The following is a 20,981-nucleotide window of genomic DNA, read 5'->3' as shown; positions in this document are numbered from 1 at the left end:
ACTCTCATCTAGATTTTTTTTCCCACCAAACTGCGGAGCAGTGAGCGACGAGCATGGTGAGCGATTTCACCAGGACATTGCAACAATGGAGAAACGCTATCAGGGCAAATGGAGCCCATCAATGCTTGCAGACTATTGCTGGACAGTGACAAGAGATGCTCCATTTAATGAATACAAGAGACAAGCCAAGAAGCGCCGAGTAGACACTGAATAGGACTAAACTATGTACATAATAGTTTTTTGCCTTTGGTTTCATAATAAATTTTATTTATATAACCCTTTTGCTGATTTTTAAAGTGTTACATAAACAGAACACGTGAAATATCATGTAAAGCAACCATAAACACACGAAAAGACCTAGGTTTACAATTTATGATTAAAACTCTACTATCTACACAATATATATAGACGTAAAATGTAAAAACTTAAATATCTTGGAAACAGTAGCCAACCAGTTGTTTTAATTGTCATATTTGAATTCAGCACATTAAAATACATAATAAATAGCACATTTTATCTCTGAAGCAGACAACTTCTAAAAAAATTGTAGACCAGTGTAATATAGTTACATAGTGTTTTCAGTAAAACAAATATTTAAACAAAGCAGACATCAGTTATCAACTATGTGTTAAGTGGTGATATGTCTGTCAGCTTCAAGAAGAGTGATAGAGATGCAGCCATGTTAGTGTGGTGTAGCTGAAACAAAAGACAGAAGTATGTAGCACTTTAAAGACTAACAAGATGGTTTATTAGGTGATGAGCTTCTTGGGCTAGACCGACTTCCTGAGATCAATATGTACCATATATACCAAAGTGATACAATTTAAAAAAAAATGAACGCATGTGAAATTGACAAATCAAATTTTAGAACAGAGTGTGGGTGGGGGGGGGGGGAAGATAAGTTTCTGTGAGGTAGTGACATAGGGGTGATGATAGGGGAAGTTTCTGTGAGGTAATGACATTGGGGTAATAATTGGGGAAGCTATCTTTGTAATGGGTGAGATAATTAGATTCTTTGTTTAAACCCATACATAAAGTGTGTTAAACCCATACATATTGATCTGAGGAAGTAGGTCTGGCCCAGGAAAGCTCATCACCTAATAAACCATCTTGTTAGTCTTTAAGGTGCTACGTAGTCCTGTTTTTTGTTTCAGCTACACCAGACTAACATGGCTGCATCTCTATCACTATTCATCTGTACTGTGTTTGTGTGCCAGTCCTAGACTCCAAATTTACAATAGGGGTTCTTAACAGAATATCATAGCCTGCCTCAGAAATTTTCATCCTACAAGATCCCCATAAGAAACCAAATTGAATCATAAGATTCCAAACCATCCTGTTGCTGTTTGAAAGAAGGTAATTTGCTTCATTCTGCGTTGCTGCAAGATTTCTTTAAAAAAACAAAAAAGTTCTGTTGGACATGAGCTCACTCTTTCAGGGCAAGCCTGCCAGAGAATAGTTTAACAGGAAACATTTCAAGCCTGCAACTACTTTTTCTCACACACAGAATTTCCAAAAGTAAATACTGCCTTTTGGGTATGCTCCTCATGGAAAACTATCTTCCTCTCAAAAGAGCAATTGAATTGTACCAAATTCTGGAAAATTTGAAATAAATGACAAACAGAAAAAGAAGGGGCCTACTACTTTCATTTTTTACTGTAGTGTTACACCTCTGTGATATAAATCTATTAGTAACTCTACAACCAGAAACAGGCAAGGAGAATTAATCACCAAATAAATCAGAATATTTAAAACTCTCAAACTTGGCTCTGGTGGAAGAAAATTTCACTTTGTGTATGCCATGAAGAGGAAGGACCAAGCACTGGTACGTGTTTGAATTTTGCAGTAGAAGAGCACAGTAGGGACTGGATTTGTTATATGCAGGTACATTATTAGCTTCATTGTGTTGAGAAAATAAGTCCTCATGAGTAGTTAATTACAAATCAAACACATTTTCAGTAAGTCTCTTAAAAAAGCAAAACTGGGGATTTGGCTGCATTTAAAAATATTAGGAAGTAGTAGAGACAATTATGTCATTGTGTTGGGGGGGAACCTAACCTTTGTCAATGGTGGTTCTTGTAATTCTATTCTGTTTTGTCGAATTCACGTAATAGTGACCACTTTTTACTGATGTAGAGAAGGAATAATGATAGTTGTTATAGTACAGATAATCATGCACACCATGAGAATTTATAAAGATTTGGGTAATTTATCTCAGAAAGGAGGAAACTGAAAATGTATTTAATTGAAATGTTTAGAAAATGTCAATATAATAAACCTTAGGTGCTGCTTATTATCCTTTCTCAGTTTCATCTATTCCTAGATGAAACTGAAAAGTTATAAATTTTAAGTTAAAACTATTTTTACATTGTCTATTTTTCATCCTTGGAAATTGTTGTGACAAGATAGTACTGAGGCTGGTAGGTTAGCAGAATTTTGTAAAAGATTACTTTGAGCATAAATAACAATTTACAGTTCATGTTGAAATAGAGGGTTGAAAAATCATATGTGATGCTTTAGTGAAGAAGTAACACCTGGGAAGGTTTGGAAGGACTTTCCCCTCCAATGCTACTGTTTAAGATATACTGGGAATAGTGGGGGTTAATTGCTGGGTTCTGATACTTGAAAAGTCTTACTGACTCTGAATCATAGTGTAATTTTGCCACAGTAAACAGCACTACATTTGATGGAAAGAGAAATATTCAATAGCTTAAGTGTTCATGGTAATCTGCATGTTGTAATTATCTATCTCTTACTATACCTTGTGATATGGAATGCAATGTTAGAAATTTGAAGGTTGATTTACTGCATAGTGTTTCTCCAAACAGTAATTACAATAATAAGCTTGGGTTTTATCATTTTCTTTCTGGTATTTACATATAAATAAATTTACATATTAATAATTTGTAAACTTGTTAAAACTTCATAAATAGAGTTTGCTCTCACTCTCGCTCTCGCTGCTACAAGGACTATTTTTGCCCAGAAGGTGGCACAAGAGTGTGTCTCAAAGTAAATATATGTTTGATCTCTGGACCCTTGTTAACTGTTTGCTTTTGTTATACTCATTAAATTATGACCAAATCCCACTTTGTAAATACATGCCTCTATATAGGATAAAAAATAATTTTCAATGCTGTTAAGATAGCTTACAGGAAAATCATTTAAGTAGTTAGAAAAGCCCCCTTTTTGGAAAAAACAATTGCTGTCCCTCTGGTCTTTGTTATATGTAGTAGATTGGTGTTGCTGTCTCACAGTAATCTATATATCAGGAGATTACAAGTGTTGTACAATTTTATTTGAAGAATCTACCACTTTCTAAAGAAAATCTGTGAAGATTTATAAATTCTAAAAGAGAGAAAATATCTGTGTGTTTCTAAAGGAAATATTAAACTTGAATATCTTTCAGGTCTGGTGCTATATATTCTGAATTGAATATTTGGTTGCTCGAAATAGTAGTACAATCTATTGCATCATGCTGAGGAAATTACTTGTTAGTAACCTCTCTTAAATATACAACTAAATGTCCTGACGAAATGAGCTACTCTTTGAAGAGCATGTAATAATGACACTAATGACACTCACTTATGGTAAAAAGGAATGCATATTAAGCAGCACTTGCCAATCTAATGTTTCTCATCTAAAAACCTGGTTGCCCCCAACTCTCAACATAGTTTAAAAATATGTAAATAGTAAAAAATGTTTGAACATTCAAAATCTGTGTGATATAATTGGTTGGCTTTGGTTACATTTTTAATACTGAAAGGGATTCTCTGTATGCCTGAAGATTGCATTGTCTATTCTGCTGTTCCTGGACAAACCGTGTCAGAAGTAAGCTGATATCTACTCCACGTGGAGCGGTGCCTCCTGTTGTCTAGAAGTGCTGCTAGCTGGTGAAGAACAAACTTATTTGACTGTCTTTTTGTCTCTTTCAGAAGGACATTTGCTTTTGCAGGGCTTTGAGTCTTGGTAGGGTGCGGGGGAGAGGGGGACAGAGGAGAGGCTGTGTAGGTTTATTTGAGTGTGGAGGAAAGGTGGGAAAGAATCAGAGTCTTGAGAGGTACAGAAATAACTTCAGGAAGTTGTGTGTGTTGAGCATAAGCAGGGATATAGGGCAGGGGTTCCCAAACTTTTTGACACAGGGACCAGTAAATCCATTCACGAGCTTTCGGAGGACCGGTAACATTGACTTGCATATTTGCATATTCATTAAGCAAATACCGTGGTTTTGGTCCTCCCACAGCCCCCAGGGCCAGCTTTAGCAAAGCTTTTGATACGGCCACCCACAATATTCTTACCAGCAAGTTAAGGGAATATGGATTGGAAGAATGGACTCTAATCCAATAAAACCCTGCACCACCACACTGTGTATTGAAAAGGGGCTCATTTATTTTCAGAAAGCTGGCACCATCTTTCGAATTTTTTATCCATATTCTCATTCCGGATGGTGAATGCACCAAGTTCTCTCCATTCTGACACATTGTAGTGCCTTTAAACCTCACTGTCAGCAGTGGGGATATTTAAAAGGCACTGCTTTTACATTTTTATTTAGGAACTGCGTGCGCCCTGAACTGTCCTGCTCGCTGCTGGGCGATTCTCTCTCTTCTCCCCCCCACTCCCCCGCCAGCCCTGCTTCCGCCGGCCAGTTCCCCAGCCAGCCCCGCAGTCTCCCCCAGCCAGCCTTACTGCCCCCGCGAGCCCGTTCCCACCCCGTGATCTCCCCTGGCCAGCCCCACCGCTCCCACCCCCCCGGCCAGCCCTACTTCTGCCAGCCAGTCCCCCTCCAGCCCCCCGCGATCTCCCCTGCCCCCACTACCACCACCCCCCGGCCAGCCCTGCCCCGTGATCTCCCCCAGCCAGCTTCACTGCCCCCGCCAGCTGGTTCCCACCCCCGTGATCTCCCCTGGCCAGCCCTGCATCTGCCGGCAGGCTCCTCTCCCTGTCTCCCCCCGTGCACCTCCACTGCCCTGACTCTGCTTCCCTGTGGCCCATATCCAACCCCTCCTCCCCCTCCACAGACAGCAATAAGAGCTCACCTGGTAACCCTCACTATGCCTCTGCCAGGAGCCTGAAACATACGGCTGCATCCGCCCAGCCTGGCTGAGGGCTTGGGGAACCTGGCGCTGCACGGGCAGTCCGGAAGCCCGGAACACCCTGGCAGCCACACTGAGACCCGGTATTTTTTTCCCGCGGCCCGGTACCAGGCCACGGTCCATAGTTTGGGAAACGCTGATATAGGGAAACGGAACAGAGAAGTGGGGATACTAGAGAGGAGAGGGAGGTTTGTATCACAATGTACTGCAGACATATATGGAATTTTCTAAGGTTAAGGCAAATAGTGTTTCTAATTGGCTGCTTCAATTTTAAAATTTGTTTTTTTTCCTAGCATGCAAATTATATGTATAATGTAAAAAAGAGAAAGGAAAGTACATACCAATGTGAAGACTGTCTAGATGTATGAGACTTAATTTGAAGAAATTACAGTAAAACTCCTGATGGTCCGGCACTCCTGATGGTCCGGCACCATCAGGAACCCGAAAGTGCTCTGGGCAGCCGGACCCATTGGAGCTGCTCTGCCCCAGCTTCCCCTATTCAGCTGCTGCTAAAACTGACCAGTGGCTGAATCCGGGAAGCCGGAGGCAGAGCAGCTGGGGCACTGCCGGGTAGGTCCCCTAGCGCTGCCCTGCGGGGCTGCAGGACCAACCGGTCAGCACCCCAGCTGTCCCTGATTCAGCTGCTGCTGAAACTGACCAGTGGCTGACTACAGGAAGCCTGAGGCAGAGCAGCTCTGCCCCGGGCTTCCTGGAATCAGCCCCTGATCAGTTTCAGCAGCAGCTGACTTGGGGACACCTGGGGTAGAGCAGCTGGGGTGCTGCCAGATTGGTACCCACAGCGCCGAGGTGCGGCGCTGTGGGGACCAACCTGGCAGCGCCCCAGCTGCTCTGTCCCAGGCGTCCAGATTCAGCCGCTGTTGACACTGACCAGCAGCGGCTGAATCGGAGACGCCTGGGGCAGAGCAGCTGGAGTGCTGCCGGGTTGGTCCGGTAGCACCGACCCTTGGCACAGCGGGACCAACCCGGCAGCACCCCAGATGCTCTGCCCCAGGTGTCCCCAAGTCAGATGCTGCTGATACTGATCAACGGCTGACTCCAGGAAGCCAGAGGCAAAGCAGCTCTGCCTCGGGCTTCCTGGAGTCAGCCGCTGGTCAGTTTCAGCAGCGGCTGAATCGGGGATGCCTGGGGCAGAGCAGCTGGGGTGCTGCCGGGTTGGTCTAGTAGCGCCGCACCTTGGCGCTGTGGGACCAACCTAGCAGCCTCCCAGCTGCTCTACCCCAGGCGTCCCCAAGAGCAGCTGGGGTGCTGCCAGATTGGTCCAGTAGCACCGCACCTCGGCACTGTGGGACCAACCCGGCAGCTCCCCAGCTGCTCTACCCCAGGCGTCCTCATTCAGCCGCTGCTGAAATTGACCAGCAGTTGACTCCAGGAAGGCCGGGGCAGAGCAGCTTTCCTCGGGCTTCCTGGAGTCAGCCGCTGATCAGTATCAGCAGCGTCTGACTTGGGGACACCTGGGGCAGAGCAGCTGGGGGGCTGCCGGGTTGGGGTTGGTCCTGCCGCTCCAAGGGTCGGCGCTATCAGACTAACCCGGCAGCACTCCATCTGCTCTGCCCCAGGCATCCCCACCCCCACCTCAGACCCCTCACAGCCCCCCCTTCCGATAGTCCGGCATATCTGATAATCCGGCACCCCCTGGGTCCCAAAGGTGCCGGGTTATCGGAAGTTTACTGTATGTGGCATTGCTATTTTGTGTACATATAAAAAAACTCTTTATGAATTTTGTACAGAAGATTTTGGAAATATATCACGATTTCCTTCTTGGTCGGATTTGATGTTTGAGAGAAATTTTGAGTTAGCAGTGAGAGGGTCTTTTGTATATAATAGTCTCTTGTGAATTAAACCTTAAGAGCTAAGATGTGTTGAGTGGGAGGTAATCAGACGGCTTAGGAAATTTTTTTGAACACACAACAAATGCATCAATATGTTTTCCTAATTGTTAAGATGAGTGCAAGTCACATCACTTTAAAGAGGTGAATATCACTATATGATATAACAATCAGGAGTGTTCTCTACATTGCACTCTAAAATCTGAAGTCAAAGGAGCAAGAAGAGAAAATTCTACATTTCAAGTTTATTAAATTATGTTTGGGAAAATATTTATATCCTAAGACTCTCTTACCAGTTAATGATATCCACTCGTTTATTTTATCTTTCACATTTTAGATGTTAAAATGTGTATTCATTACAATAACTGGAATTGTGTGGAGATTTGTTTACTATGCCTTATTAAGTGGTAATAGAATCCATAATTGTTAGTGCTCAAGTCTAACAAAATACAATTAGTTGCTGCAAAATACATTGTACGTTAATGATACCATTAAGATTAATTAATATAAATGGATGAGCTAAGAATTTCAAATAGGACAATACTGACTTGACAACACTTTAGAATCTCAGGATTTATTTGCTTGTCCTCTGAAGATAATGTAGAAGTCACTTATCATGGTCTTATGCAAGTACAGTATGTACAAAATGTAGTCAAGAGTAAATATACATCATGAAAAGAGATAAAGCTGGTAATACTTCTAATTTCTCACATGGTATGTGATAAAATTGGTCCAAAATCCCACATTGACTGACTTCTTTAGTTAAAAAGCTTTATCAGGTAATCTAACAGCTTAGAAGGGTTTATTTGGAGAAAGTCTTTTGGGAATTTGTCAGTAGATGGCATTGCAATAAGGGTTTTCTGTTTTGTGTCTTATCTGTATGTGAATGTTAATATATTCTGTTTACACCTGGGACAGCTGACATAATGAAATACAGGCAGTCCCCGACTAACGCGGATCCGACTTATGTCGGATCCGCAGTTACGAACGGGACTGCCCCGGAGTACACGGACTGCGGGACCTCGTGGTCCCGCCGCCCGTGTACTCCGGGTGAGAAAAGCTGCTGCTCTGCGTCTCCCTGGTCTGCAGACCAGGAAGCCGCGGAGCAAAGCCGCGGAGGGGTTCAGGAAGCGGGGCAGCCCAGGCACGCCTGGGCTGCCTCGCTGCCCGAGCCGTTCCCCCCCCCCCCCCCCGCGGCTTTGCAAAGCTTCGGGGAAGCCGGCAGCGGAGCAGCCCGAGCCCCCCCGCGGCTTTGCAAAGCCTCGGGGAAGCCGGCAGCGGAGCAGCCCGGGCGCGCCTGGGTTGCCCCACTGCCCGAGCCCCCCTGTGGCTTTGCAAAGCCGCGGGGGGGGCTCGGGCAGCAAGGTAGCCCGGGGGGGCTCGGGCAGCGAGGCAGTCCAGGCACGCCCGGGCTGCTCCGCTGCCGGCTTCCCCGAGGCTTTGCAAAGCCGTGGGGGGGCTTGGGCAGCGGGGCAACCCAGGCGTGCCCGGGCTGCTCTGCTGCCGGCTTCCCCGTGGCTTTGCAAAGCCGCGGAGGGGCTCGGGCAGCGAGGCAGCCCAGGCGCGCCTGGGCTGCCCCGCTGCTGGCTTCCCCGAGGCTTTGCAAAGCCACAGGGGAAGCCGGCAGCGGGACAGCCCAGACGCCCCGTGGCTGTCCCGCTGCCGGTGTCCTCAGAGGCTTTGCTCCCCGTCTCCCTGGTCTGCTGGTCCAGGGAGACGGGGAGCAAAGCCGCGGAGGACCCAGGCGGCGGGACCGCGGTGCATCTCGGTCCGCCGCCCGCGTCTTCCTGGTCTGCTGGGGTGGGAGGGGCGCAGCTAGTACGCCCCCCCCAGCAGGCTAGGCTTTTCTCCGGACGCCTGTGGCAGAGCAGCTGGGGTGCTGCCGGTTGGTCCTGCAGCGCTGCTCTGGGCGCTACTGGACCAACCTAGCAGCACCCCAGCTGCTCTGGTCCTGATTCAGCTGCTGCTGGTCAGTTTCAGCAGCGGCTGAATCAGGACGCCTGGAGCAGAGCAGATGGGGTGCTGCTGGGTTGGTCCAGTAGCGCCGAGCAGCAGCGCTACTGGAGCAACCCAGCAGCACCCCAGCTGCTCTGCCCCAGGCGTCCTGATTTAGCCGCTGCTGAAACTGACCAGCGCTGACTACAGGAAGCCTGAGGCAGAGTTGCTCTGCCCCGGGCTTCCTGGAATCAGCTGCTGATCAGTTTCTGCAGCAGCTGACTTGGGGACGCTTGGGGTTCTTAAGTTGATTCTGTATGTAAGTCAGAACTGGCGGTCAGTTTCAGCAGCAGCTGAATCTGGATGCCAGTTCCGACTTACATACAGATTCAACTTAAGAACAAACCTACAGTCCCTATCTTGTACGTAACCCGGGGACTGCCTGTACCCCAATCCCTTGCCCTTTGCATGTTGGCTGCTATGGAGCTGGAATAGGGATGAAGGAATAACTGGCTAGTAATTAGTTGGTTATGCTCACTGATGTTAAGTTTTTCCTGGAACAGAAAAAGCAAGAGTGATTATTTTTGCGGAGAAGGAGGAAAATTGGCAGCAGTAACTTTGACACTCTCCACAGATACACACTTGAATGGAGGATATGGCTTTGCCATAGCATTAGTTTTAGGATTTAATTGTCTCACTGCTTTTTAGTTTCTACAGATCTCAGATAAACAACAGCATTAAAAAAATTGTATATGTATTCAGCAAAGTGCGAGCTGTTGCAAATTGTTCTACCTTTTTATAAATATTTTCTCTTATGTGACCCTGTTTTCATCAACAACTTTAATTGGGTCCTAGCAAGTGAGTGCTTTATAATAAGCACTAGCCTGCTATACAGTAATCTATATTTTGCCCATAAGTATGATGCCTTTTCTCTTGAAAATAAGAATTTAATAGGCTGGAGCCAAAAATATCACAGGCAGTCGCTGTGTGAAATTTTCATTAATATCTTACCACCCTACCCATGCCTCCCAAATAAATTAGGTTAAATGTACCTGGTTGTGTATTTGACCTAGGTTCAACATCTGGTGAGAGTTTCTAGTGATCCCTTCCTTTCACAAGGATTCTGGGATGAGATTTGTATCTTTGGTTTCTAGTTTCAAAAGAGTCCGCAGTTGTGCACAACTGTAACATGAAAGGGGCAAAAGTCAGTATTTTTTCTTATTGGGTTCCTTTTTCACATATGAAACTCAGCAAATCTTCCTTTGGAACTGAAATCACTGAAATTTTGGAATGTTGTAACAGGCAGATGAAGTTAATATGAATGTACTGATCATGCATCTTAATTTTGATCTATGGCATCTGTGCTGTCCTCACCATGGAATGAGTTGGAATGTTTACATGGACTAATTTGTTCATTGCTTGTGGACTAGCATCCAGTTGTTTGCTTGATGAACGGCAATCAGCAAATGAACGCAGGATTCCATATAAAGAAAACTAAAATCTCAGTGGGATTATATTCCACATCTACAATACTTGCTTTATTTCTTACTATACAGCATAAATTAAATATGCTTAGGTCCTCACATCCTGTGGCGCTTTATCCTGTGTGATGTCAGTGAGAGAACTTGTATAACTGAGGAATAGGGACTGAATTGGAGTTTGGTAAAATAATCTCCACCCACATTAAAACATCAAGTAAAGATGACAAAATGAGATCTGCTCATACACAGAGTGCAGACTTTTATGATATCCTTCTTTCTTGGGTGTTTGGATCATACTCAATTTTAAAAAGTATTATTAGGCTTTTAAATTTAACACTAGAGAAACAAGAGAAGCTCATATCTCTAAGAGCTAGTGTTTCAGTCTGTCTGAAGAATTAGGCAGGCAAGACTTGGTTTACAAGAATGCAAATCTAGATCAAAATTCCTTGTAGAGAGATACAGTATACTCTGTTTCCAGGCAAATGCAGTTCAGATTCACTATCCTGTACTAGTAACTTTAAAAACAATGAGTAATCCTGTGGTACTTGGGTTAGAGACAACAAATTATATAGGATCACTTTGCGGTTTTACCCCCGAAAGCTCATGATCCTAAATATTTGTTAATCGCTAAGGCTACATCTAGACTGCAGGTTTCTTTCAGAAGAAGCTTTTCTGGAAGAAATCTTCCGCAACAACTTCTTCCAAAAGAGAGCGTCCACACTGCGAAAGCTTTTTCGACAGATAGCATCCACACTGAATGGACACGATCTCTCATTTAAGCTGTGATTACTATGGATGGAGTGGCCACCAGGGCATCTGTGCTTTTTCCTCTTTCTTCTTCTTCCCCGTCCACACACCTTTTTCCAAAAGAGCTCTTTTGGAAAAAGGCTTCTTCCTTGTAGAAAGAGGTTTACCGACGTCGGAAAAAGCCCTCTGTTCTTTCAATTTTTTTTCGAAAGAACGCGATTGCAGTGTATACATAAATGAAGACTTTTTTCGGAAAAACAGCCGTTTTTCTGAATAAACTCTGTAGTGTAGACATAGTCTAATGTGCCATAGGGCTATCTGTTGTTTCTAATACACTTTATCTGCTGAGTGCTGTTGCATAAGAAAGCCACCTAGCCATTAAATAGCAGTTCATTGTTCTTGTATGATGCTGTTAACCTATGGCAGGGGTTCCAAAACTTTTTCACACAGGGACCAGTAAATCCATTCACGAGCTTTTGGAGGACCTGTAACATTCATTTGCATATTTGCATATTCATTAAGCAAATGACGAATATGCAAATATGTTGGATTTGGTCCTCCCAAAGCCCCCAGGGCCAGCTTTATTAAAGCTTTTGATACGGCAACCCACAACATTCTTACCAGCAAGTTAAGGGCATATGGATTGGAAAAATGGACTGTAATCCAATAAAACCCTGCACCACCACATCGTGTATTGAAAAAGGGCTCATTTATTTTCAGAAAGATGACACCATCTTTGGAATTTTTTATCCTTATTCTCATTCCGGATGGTGAATGCACCAGGTTCTCTCCATTCGGACACATTATAGAGCCTTTAAACCTCACTGTCAGCAGCGGGGATATTTAAAAGGCACTGCTTTTACATTTTTATTTGGGATTTGCGTGCGCCCTGAACTGTCCCGCTCCCCGCGGGCTGATTCTCTCCCCTCCTCCCCCCTTCATATTCCCCCCCCTCAACCCTGGGCCAGTCCCGCTGTCCCTGCCAGCCGATTCTCTCCCGATCTCTCCTGGCAAGCCCTGCTGCCCTCGCCAGCCCTGCTTCTGCCGTCCGGTTCCCCAGCCAGCCCCGCGATCTCCCCCAGCCATCCTCACTGCCCCCGCCAGCTGGTTCTCTCGCTCCCCCTCCCCCTCCCGTGATCTCCCCTGGCCAGCCCCACTGTTCCCTCCCCCCCAGCCAGCCCTGGTTCTACCAGCCGGTTCCCCTCTACCCCCCACAATCTCCCCTGGCCAGCCCCGCTGCTCCCGCCCCCCCGGCCAGCCCTACTTCTGCCAGCTAGTTTCACCCCCACCCATGATCTCCCCTGGCCAGCCCCACTGCTCCTGCCCCCCCGGCCAGCCCTGCTTCTGCCAGCTGGTTCCCCTCCCTATCTTCCCCCGGGCAGCTCCACTGCCCTGGCCCTGCTTCCCTGTGGCCCATATCCAACTCCCCTTCCCTCCTCCACAGCCAGCAATAAGAGCTCACCTAGTAACCCTCACTATGCCTCTGCCGGGAGCCTGAAACATATGACTGCATCCGCCCAGCCCGGCTGAAGGCTTGGAGGACCCAGCGCTGCACGGGCAGTCCAGGAGCCTGGAACACCTTGGCAGCCACAGTGAGGCCCGGTATTTTTTTCCGGCGGCCTGGTAGCAGGCTGCGGCCCATAGTTTGGGAAACGCTTACCTATGGCAACAGTTCAACTTTTATCTAACGGCAGTCCTATATGTATATCTGTTGCTGATGATTTATAGAGCAGCTCCCATGTGATCTCTAAGGATCTGGTAGATGCAAAAAAGACAATTGTAGAGGCTGAAAGATGATCTGAGGGGTGAGACCCCAATGTACAATACTCTTCCTAAAAGACATCAAACTCCACCAGACGCAGGAATCTCAGGCCAGATGATATGTTCCCAGTCATAATAAGAACAATGTGAGCCCTATTGTAATACTTACTTTTCCTTTAAATAAAAAAAAATCTTTCCTATTCTTCCCCATTGTCTCCTTGCCTTCCCATCATTACGTTGTGAGATTCTTAAGACTAGAGGTGAAAATAAGCGGGTGCACCCTGGTGCGCACTCTGGCAAGAGTAGGCTGAGCTGGGGCAAAAGCCAGCAGAGAGCTATTAAAGAGCTGGCAAGACCCGAGTTGCAATAGGACAGTACCAGTAAGTAATTTTAAGTTATTTTCACCATTGCTTAAGACTGAAGTTCTTCCTTCTTGTTCATCTAGAAGGTGCCTTAGTTATACCCTGAATCACTAATCCTCTAATACCAGCCCTAAATGCCACTGTTAAATATTGAAATGAATGAATATTTATTATGTTTCTCAAATTATTAAAATAACAATTGCAATAAACTGTGAGATTAATAAACTGTGAGATTAAAAAATTGTCATGGTTAATTTCATTGTAAAACAAAAAAATACCACATAAAATTTATTATAAATATTTTGGGTGTTTTTCTACATTTTCAAATATATTTATTTCAGTTACAACACAAAATATAAAGTGTATAGTGCTCATGTTTCTTTTTATTACAAATATTTGCACTGTAAAAAAGATAAAATAAATAGTATTTTAGTTCACATCAGATAAGTACCATTGTGCAATTTATTGCGAAAGTAACTTAGCAATGTAGAATTTGTTACGTAACTGTATTCAAAAAACAAAACTGTGTAAAGATTTAGAGCTTATGATTTGCAGTATGAAAAGGCATATGAATGTTTAAACTTTAGCATATCGGTCATATAAATACCTTGCAATGCTAGCTACACAATGTCATCTGAATGCCTGTTCTCACTTTCAGGCAACATTGTAAAAAAGCAGGCAACATTATCTCCCATAAATGAAAAAAAAATTGCTTGTCTCAGTGTTTGGATGAATAAGGAATAGGACTGAATAGATTTGTAGGGGATGAATTGAAAAATATTTGTGTTTTTAAAAGAGCAATATTAGTAATAAAAATAATATAAAATGAGCACTGTACACTCTGTATTCTGTGTGGTAATTGAAACCAATATATTTGAAAATGTGTAATAGTTTAACAATGCAGTAGAAACTGCAATTAATCATGAATTTTAAAAATGTAGTTAATTTTTCTGAATTACTCATATGCATTAACTGTGATTGACAGTCAGCTAGCTTGAGCATTTGTAAACTAATTGTGTGGAAGAAGTCCCAGGGAGAGTGCAGGGAGAACCACTGGGATAGTAGAGCTTTTGGATAGTTGAAAGTTCAACTATATACATTTCCAGTCTTCGTTAAACTGAAACTCTGTATCTTTGTTGGGTCTCATCATTATTATGCACTTTATAAACTGCGGAGGCTCTCCTGCAAATACTAGGATGTCTTTGTTCACTCGGTAAGATCTGAATAAAGACCTTTGGCTAAAAAGACAAAATTCATTGACTTTGAATCCTTTAGGTAGACTTAAACTTCACTCAGTCTTGGGATTTCAGATTTAAAATACAAAGTGATTTTGCCTTATTCCAGTGCTATTCATCAGTGTTTCATTTTACCTTGTATAGATAGTATTACAGCTAAACTTTCATTACAAACACCTGATTTTAAAAAAAAATATTCAGACCTACATAATAGAATTAAACTTGAGGCAGTGGTGAATGAAAACCACTTGAAGGAGGTGGGCCTTGAAATAAAATAAAATTACAGAGTCAGAAAATTGCCTTATAGCTGGGGTTTATTTTTTAAAATTCTGTATATTTGTTCTCCAGAATCTAAGCTGTCATTTAAAAAAAGACCCCCCCCCCCACACACCTGTTTCTAACCCTTATGATAGCAAACAGAACCTTCAAAATACGAAGTAAAAATAAAAAAGATGGACATAGAATTGCCATCTAGTTCCATTGCCTGCTGTCAAACCATGACTATTTAATAACTAGACCATTCCTGAAAGGTGTATGTCTAATGGAACTTATTCTTATAAACCTCCAATGATGGAGATTCCACAACCTCCCTAGTATCTGCACACCATCTGAAACAATAGCTGTGAACTGTTAACTGTTTGACCAATGATGTTGTGGAAACATCCTTATCCTTGTTGGCAGCTGTGGCTTATATTTGTATTGGGTATAGGGGGGTAGCTGCTGTCAAGAATTGCTGAAAAGCGGAACATGTAAATTCATTACATCCACTCCGCCCTCCCCCAAATTAAAGTATCTTCTGCCCCTGCTCGAAAAGGAAGCAGGTAAGAGGTGACACCTACATCTTTGACAGACTTCTTTGGTACCAAAATATTAACGCCGTCTTCCACATTACCTTGACTACCAACCCCCCCACCCCAGTGTTCCCTTATTCAGCAGCTCAAACTACCCTTGTTCCCTTGATGACTTCTGCAAGACAGCATTTGGAGATTAAGATTACAACAAATATTTACTTTTTGAGGTGTTTAATATTGACACCATCCTCCCAACATTGTTCTGATGGGACTGAAGTAAGGAAAGTGGGCAACAAATGGATCAGTGTCCCAGCTGCATAGTTTGGGTCTGGTGTGCTGCATACAACATGTCTATGTACATTGTTGGGGAGTCGAGTCTACTTTGGGAGGCCTTTTCCACATGTAAAGAGTAAATGGTGGTGTGTATGGCAGTGTACTGGCTTTATCAACACAAGCTTTAAGTACTCCTAAATGGCAATTCTGTGAGTTCCAATCAAACATATCACATCACCTGGTCTCTTTTTCTCATTCTTCTTTCTAATCCTCATTACAGAAAAGATGTATTGGAAATGGTTAGTTTATAAACATTTACCTTTTAGCATCCATCTAGTTGTAAAACCAAATGCCTTATTTATGGTGAGTCCAGCTATCTGCACTTAAGACAAGAAGAAAAATATAACAAACATTAAATATCCCTAGAATTGCCTAAATCACCTGTGTCTGTGCATAAGAAAATCATTATTTTTTAATGCCTTGGGCTTTCCAGCATTAGAAGCTAGATGGGGCTCTCCCCTTTCCAGTAGAGTAAAATACCAGTTTGTATCTTTCCTGGGTTGCACGTTATCAGACTTTAAACTGATCTTTTCCCAGAACCTTAAATTCCCACATTTGGGGAGAAAAGAAGAAGAAAAAAGTCAATCTCTATCAGTTGACTTATTTGTCATAGATTAAAATAGGGTATCATGTGACTACTCTATATCGAGTGTGTTTGTGTGAATGTAATGTCATGTCAAATAGCTGGCAGTCTAAATTCTTAATTACAGAAACTTGTATGTCTATGTCAAACTCATTTTTTCCCATTTAAGTGATGGCTTAGTGATTTCTGACTTTTCTCTCAAAACACTGAAGCTTAGATGATGTAATTGAATAACATATGGTGGATGCAGTGAATAGCAATATTAATGAGACTATAAATTGCCTAACATTTCAGAATTGCCATAATCTACTATAGTGATGTTATTTCCCATCACCTCTTTTCAATTTAAAGTAAAAATAGATAACATTGTGAAGACGTTCATGTGCTAAATATCGAAAACTTCATCATATGTAATCAGGTCACATTTTCTCCATACAGAGAAGAGGAAAAAACTTTTCTGAAATAGTTTGGCTGGCTTTTCTTAAAATGCTTTTGCTCTTCCTGACAGGGGGGAAAAAAGGTTCTTCTCATTTTTATGAGACATGCTGTATTTTGTGGTGGTCATGCAACTAAACCAGTGTTTTTCCCCCTGTGATTGATGTAAGGGTATTTATGGTGATAGTCTGCTATATTTCATATGTATATGAGGTTGTCATGGTTAGTGTTCCAAAGGATATTATTTATATAATTTATATTTTATCATTTTCTTTTGGAATGTCATTTTGTTCAGTAGTATGATTCCTGTCATTTTGCCTGTTACACTTTTGATGGTTAATATGGCAGAAATAATTAGATGAAAAGGTGATGTGCACCTCTAGACAGCAGTATAACATCTTGTGAAAAGCTGTGATGCAATTTACATGAACTATGCTGCATCAAACACCAAGTGCATTCATCATGAAGCATCTAAAAAAGGATTGAATGGAAACAATTGCTCAAATGGTAGGATAACATGGATGCAAATACGTGCTGCTTGCCACTCTGTAATTCATGCTAAAATGCGACATAAGCATATTAAAATGCCATTTGCAGAATTGATACAATATATATTGTTGGTAGAAAGGTGATTGCGCTTTTCTCTCTGTGATAAATTCAATCGTCCACTGGAAGGCAGTCGTCTTTGTTTCCTTGACCTGCCTTCCAACCTATTTAGGTTATTACATGAATAACCTTTAGTCGCCTTTCAGATAACTTGTATGTAAATGTTACCTCTTGAGCAACAGAAAGGCAATATTTTGTCTTAATTGAAATTGTAATTTCATTCAGGAAATTTTGTATAGATCATTTCTGCTTCTTTTCAATTGTCTGTTCCCTGTAGTATTTGAAATGGAATTGAATGGTATTTCTGATTTCTTGTCAGGTTGTGGGTATTTGGTAGCTAGTCTGTTAAGCAGTAAGTTACTTATTAGCACAGTTTTAACCTTGTGAAGTGATCTAAGTCTTGGGTATGTAGAATTTTTAACACTTCACAGGCTTCGGAGCTAAACAGAAGTATACTACCATATAAAGCTTCACATTGAGGAACCACACAGCTTCCTGTGTTGGTCTTAAAATGTACATTTTCTATTATGATATAGCTAACAGTGCTTAACTGTAATGTGGTCGACTCCATGGGACAAACTGCAGTTTTTTTCACTGTGCCAAGGAATCCCACAAACTCTAACTATCATTTCAGATACATTTTGAGAATCCCTTGAAACTACAGAAAGTTTCATTATTTTTACTCTCTCCCCACGTACTCTTTTTGGAGCTGGAGGAAGCAATCAATAGAAAGATGAATGAGGGCACATGGAGTGAACATGTGACAGATTTGAATATAAAAAAGCTGAAACAAGAGGAGATAAATAATGGAAATGAGAAAATGGTACCAGAATTAATTGGAAGAAGACATATAAAAGAAATAGGAAATACATTTTAAAAAAAAATCCACAGGTTTAAGTTATTATTTTAATATTATATTGCTTATTTCTCTTTAAAGCGAGGGAAAGGAATCAGGTGCCTACCTACTTTTAGTGGTTGTCATATTAATATTGCTGACTATTTAGGCAGACCTGTGGTTAAACTTAAGTTAACCAGTAGTTGTTAGTGCTGCTTTTTTTTGGTTGCATGCTAGGTCCTGAATTGGCTGCTACTATTCCTGGGATCTGGGAGAATGCCAAGATGGCTTTAACTGGAATTCTGACACAGGTGATCTGGCTTGTTACATACACATGAGATGAAGCATCCGTAGAATAAAAAGACTGTTTTTGAGTTAGTATGTATGTAACTTAGACATCTGACACTTGAACATATCTTATTTTTAAACATTGACTCTTTAAATATTACTCCTCGTGTAAGTTCATATAGGAAGTTTTGGCAAAGTTGAGTCTTTCACAGCATAATTGTAAGCCTCAGAAAATTGGTATTTATAATCAAAGTGAGTGCCAGAATCTTTTGTACTTTGTGCACTGTTACTGTATAACTTTTAAATTCATTTCTCATTCATTTTTGATCATGTAAGGTATGTAGACCTTGGGCAAATGGAACAACTTTTCCTATTCCCTCAGCTATGCTATTATTGTTCAATGTTATTCTTTCAGCAACCTTTTATTTTTGTCCCAATGTTTTTGCCTCTAGCAGGTTTTATTTCTTTAAAATGTATGTGGTCCACTTCTCAAAGTGATGCATTTTGACAGGAAATCAATACTTTTTTATACTAGATTTGATGGTGTGATTGTCATAATCCTCATCTTAGACTTTGTTAATGGCTGAATACTAACCTTGTTTTTTTATATCTCAGTTTTTATATCCTTTGCTAAGAAATGTATCTTTCACCTCCATCCCAGCCCATTCTCTCCAGAAAAGTTCTTTTAGGTATATCATATCTTCCATTGAAACGTACTAGAGTCAGGCAGCTGTAGAAGTACCTGCTACTTCTATATTGATACATGTATTCCTGCAGCTAGACGTCATTGCTATGGGCTGTTGTGTCATTCGTGTGATGACACATCTGACATAAAAACTTCCCCAACATTAGCCAATTAGGGCAGTTAACTTATGTGGGATGTGGACAGAGGATTAAAATTCCCTTTCGTGAATTTTGTAGCTCTGAAGAGAATATTGAAGGGGGAAAAAAAGGCTGGTAACCACTTTAAATATAGCTGTCAATCACATCTGTTTTCAGAATGTCTCTAATTTATTTTGTCTTTCTAAGAGGTCTTGTGGCAATATGACATTTCAGAGTTTGATTGTGCTTCCTGGTTTTGGAAATGCTATAATTATTTTTTCTTTAGCGTATGAAATTAAAAAGCCTGGATGTTTTCTAATTTATGTTGTATCAACTCCTCAATCCCAAACTGAAAACCTATGGGTGTGCTTGCGGGGATCTCTCTTGGTATTGTGTATAGTATTTCCTGACATGACTTTTACTGGGTATATCTAGTGATGTATGCAGAGATCATTTTTAACATAAAATGTAATCAATTTAACTCAGTGGCTGATTCTTAAACCTCTAAGATTTTTTTAATGACACAGTATCAATTGATATCAAGGCTAATAGTCTGACAGCTTCAAAAATCAATGTTTAGTTTAGTAGCAGCTGTAATGATATAAATCAAATACTTTACTTTTTCCTCTTGGCATTTGTGTATCCAGGAATGATCATCTTAGTTACAGCATCTGGTTTTTATCACAGAGTTGTCTTCATTGTTTGTCTTTTGCCATTCCTTTTGTCCTGCTCGGTTGATTTGTGGCCTAGGAGCTCAAGTTACTTGCCCTGTGTCACTAGGTAAATTAGTGACTGTTTCCAGTTGTTTTTCTTTAACCACTAAACCCCACTCAGTTTCTTCCGTTTAAATGTCTGCAATTTGAAAGCAAAGGGGATAATTTCTTATAAAGTGCCATTACAATGCAGTGTTACTAATATACTGTGCAGATAATGAAAACTTAATACTCATCTCTTAGGGTACGTCCAGACTACAGGGTTTTGTCGACAGAAGTTTTGTTGACTGATACTGTCGACAAAGCTTCTGTCGACAAAGAGCGTCTAGACTACATTCAGTTCTGTCAACAAAGCAAGCTGCTTTGTCGACAAAACCCTGTAGTCTAGACACAACCCTACATGCAATAACACCTTCTGTCGACAGAACTCTGTCAACAGAAGGCGTTATGCCTCGTAAAATGAGGTTTACCAGCGTCAACAAAACTGCTGAGTTCTGTCGACGTTATGTCGACAGAACTCAGCGGTAGTGTAGATGCAGGTATAGTTTTTTTGACAAAAGTCCACTTTTGTGGACAAAACTCTGTAGTCTAGACACACCCTTAGATATCTTGAATTGAAATTAAACAAGAATGAACAAGGTACAACCTAAAATAGGCTTTGAAACTACACATGTTGGGAATCCTATTGTTTATTTATAATTCTTTATTAAATTTTCCAAATGCAGCATGTACCAAAATACCAGAGTCATTATAGTACACCAAGTAAATAAAGAGGGTTAGAATAAAAGAAAGGGAGGGGACAAGGCCAATTTTATCTTTGGGATCTTTGATAAGCATAAACCTCTAAAAAGTTAGCCCAAATTCTTTGATTTTTCCAAGGATTCCCTTCCTGCACGGTGCCAGTTATCTGATAGCTGTGAGGTCAGCTATATCACTGAGCCAGGCAGGGAATCCTGTGTTTTGATTTTTTTTTATATTACTGTAGCTGGGTTAATATTTCACCTAATGAATTAATTTTATTTTTACTTTGTCATATTTTGATCTGGTGTTGATACTTCTATCATTGACATTAAACTGTAAAATGTTTCTATATTTGTGGTCTCAGAATAGGCTTCCA

At 41.8% G+C, this 20,981-nt stretch overlaps 1 protein-coding gene across 4 annotated transcripts in view; it reads left to right on the top strand.

Annotated features, from left to right (window-relative positions):
• MAST4 (microtubule associated serine/threonine kinase family member 4) overlaps positions 1-20,981 on the top strand; it is a 443,735-nt gene that overhangs the window by 128,853 nt on the left and 293,901 nt on the right. The window lies entirely within an intron of this gene.

Source organism: Pelodiscus sinensis, chromosome 6, assembly GCF_049634645.1.
Source record: "Pelodiscus sinensis isolate JC-2024 chromosome 6, ASM4963464v1, whole genome shotgun sequence".
NCBI lineage: Eukaryota > Metazoa > Chordata > Testudines > Trionychidae > Pelodiscus > Pelodiscus sinensis.
Note: the sequence above shows the minus strand (reverse complement) of the source record. Positions and strands in the feature narration are given on the sequence as shown.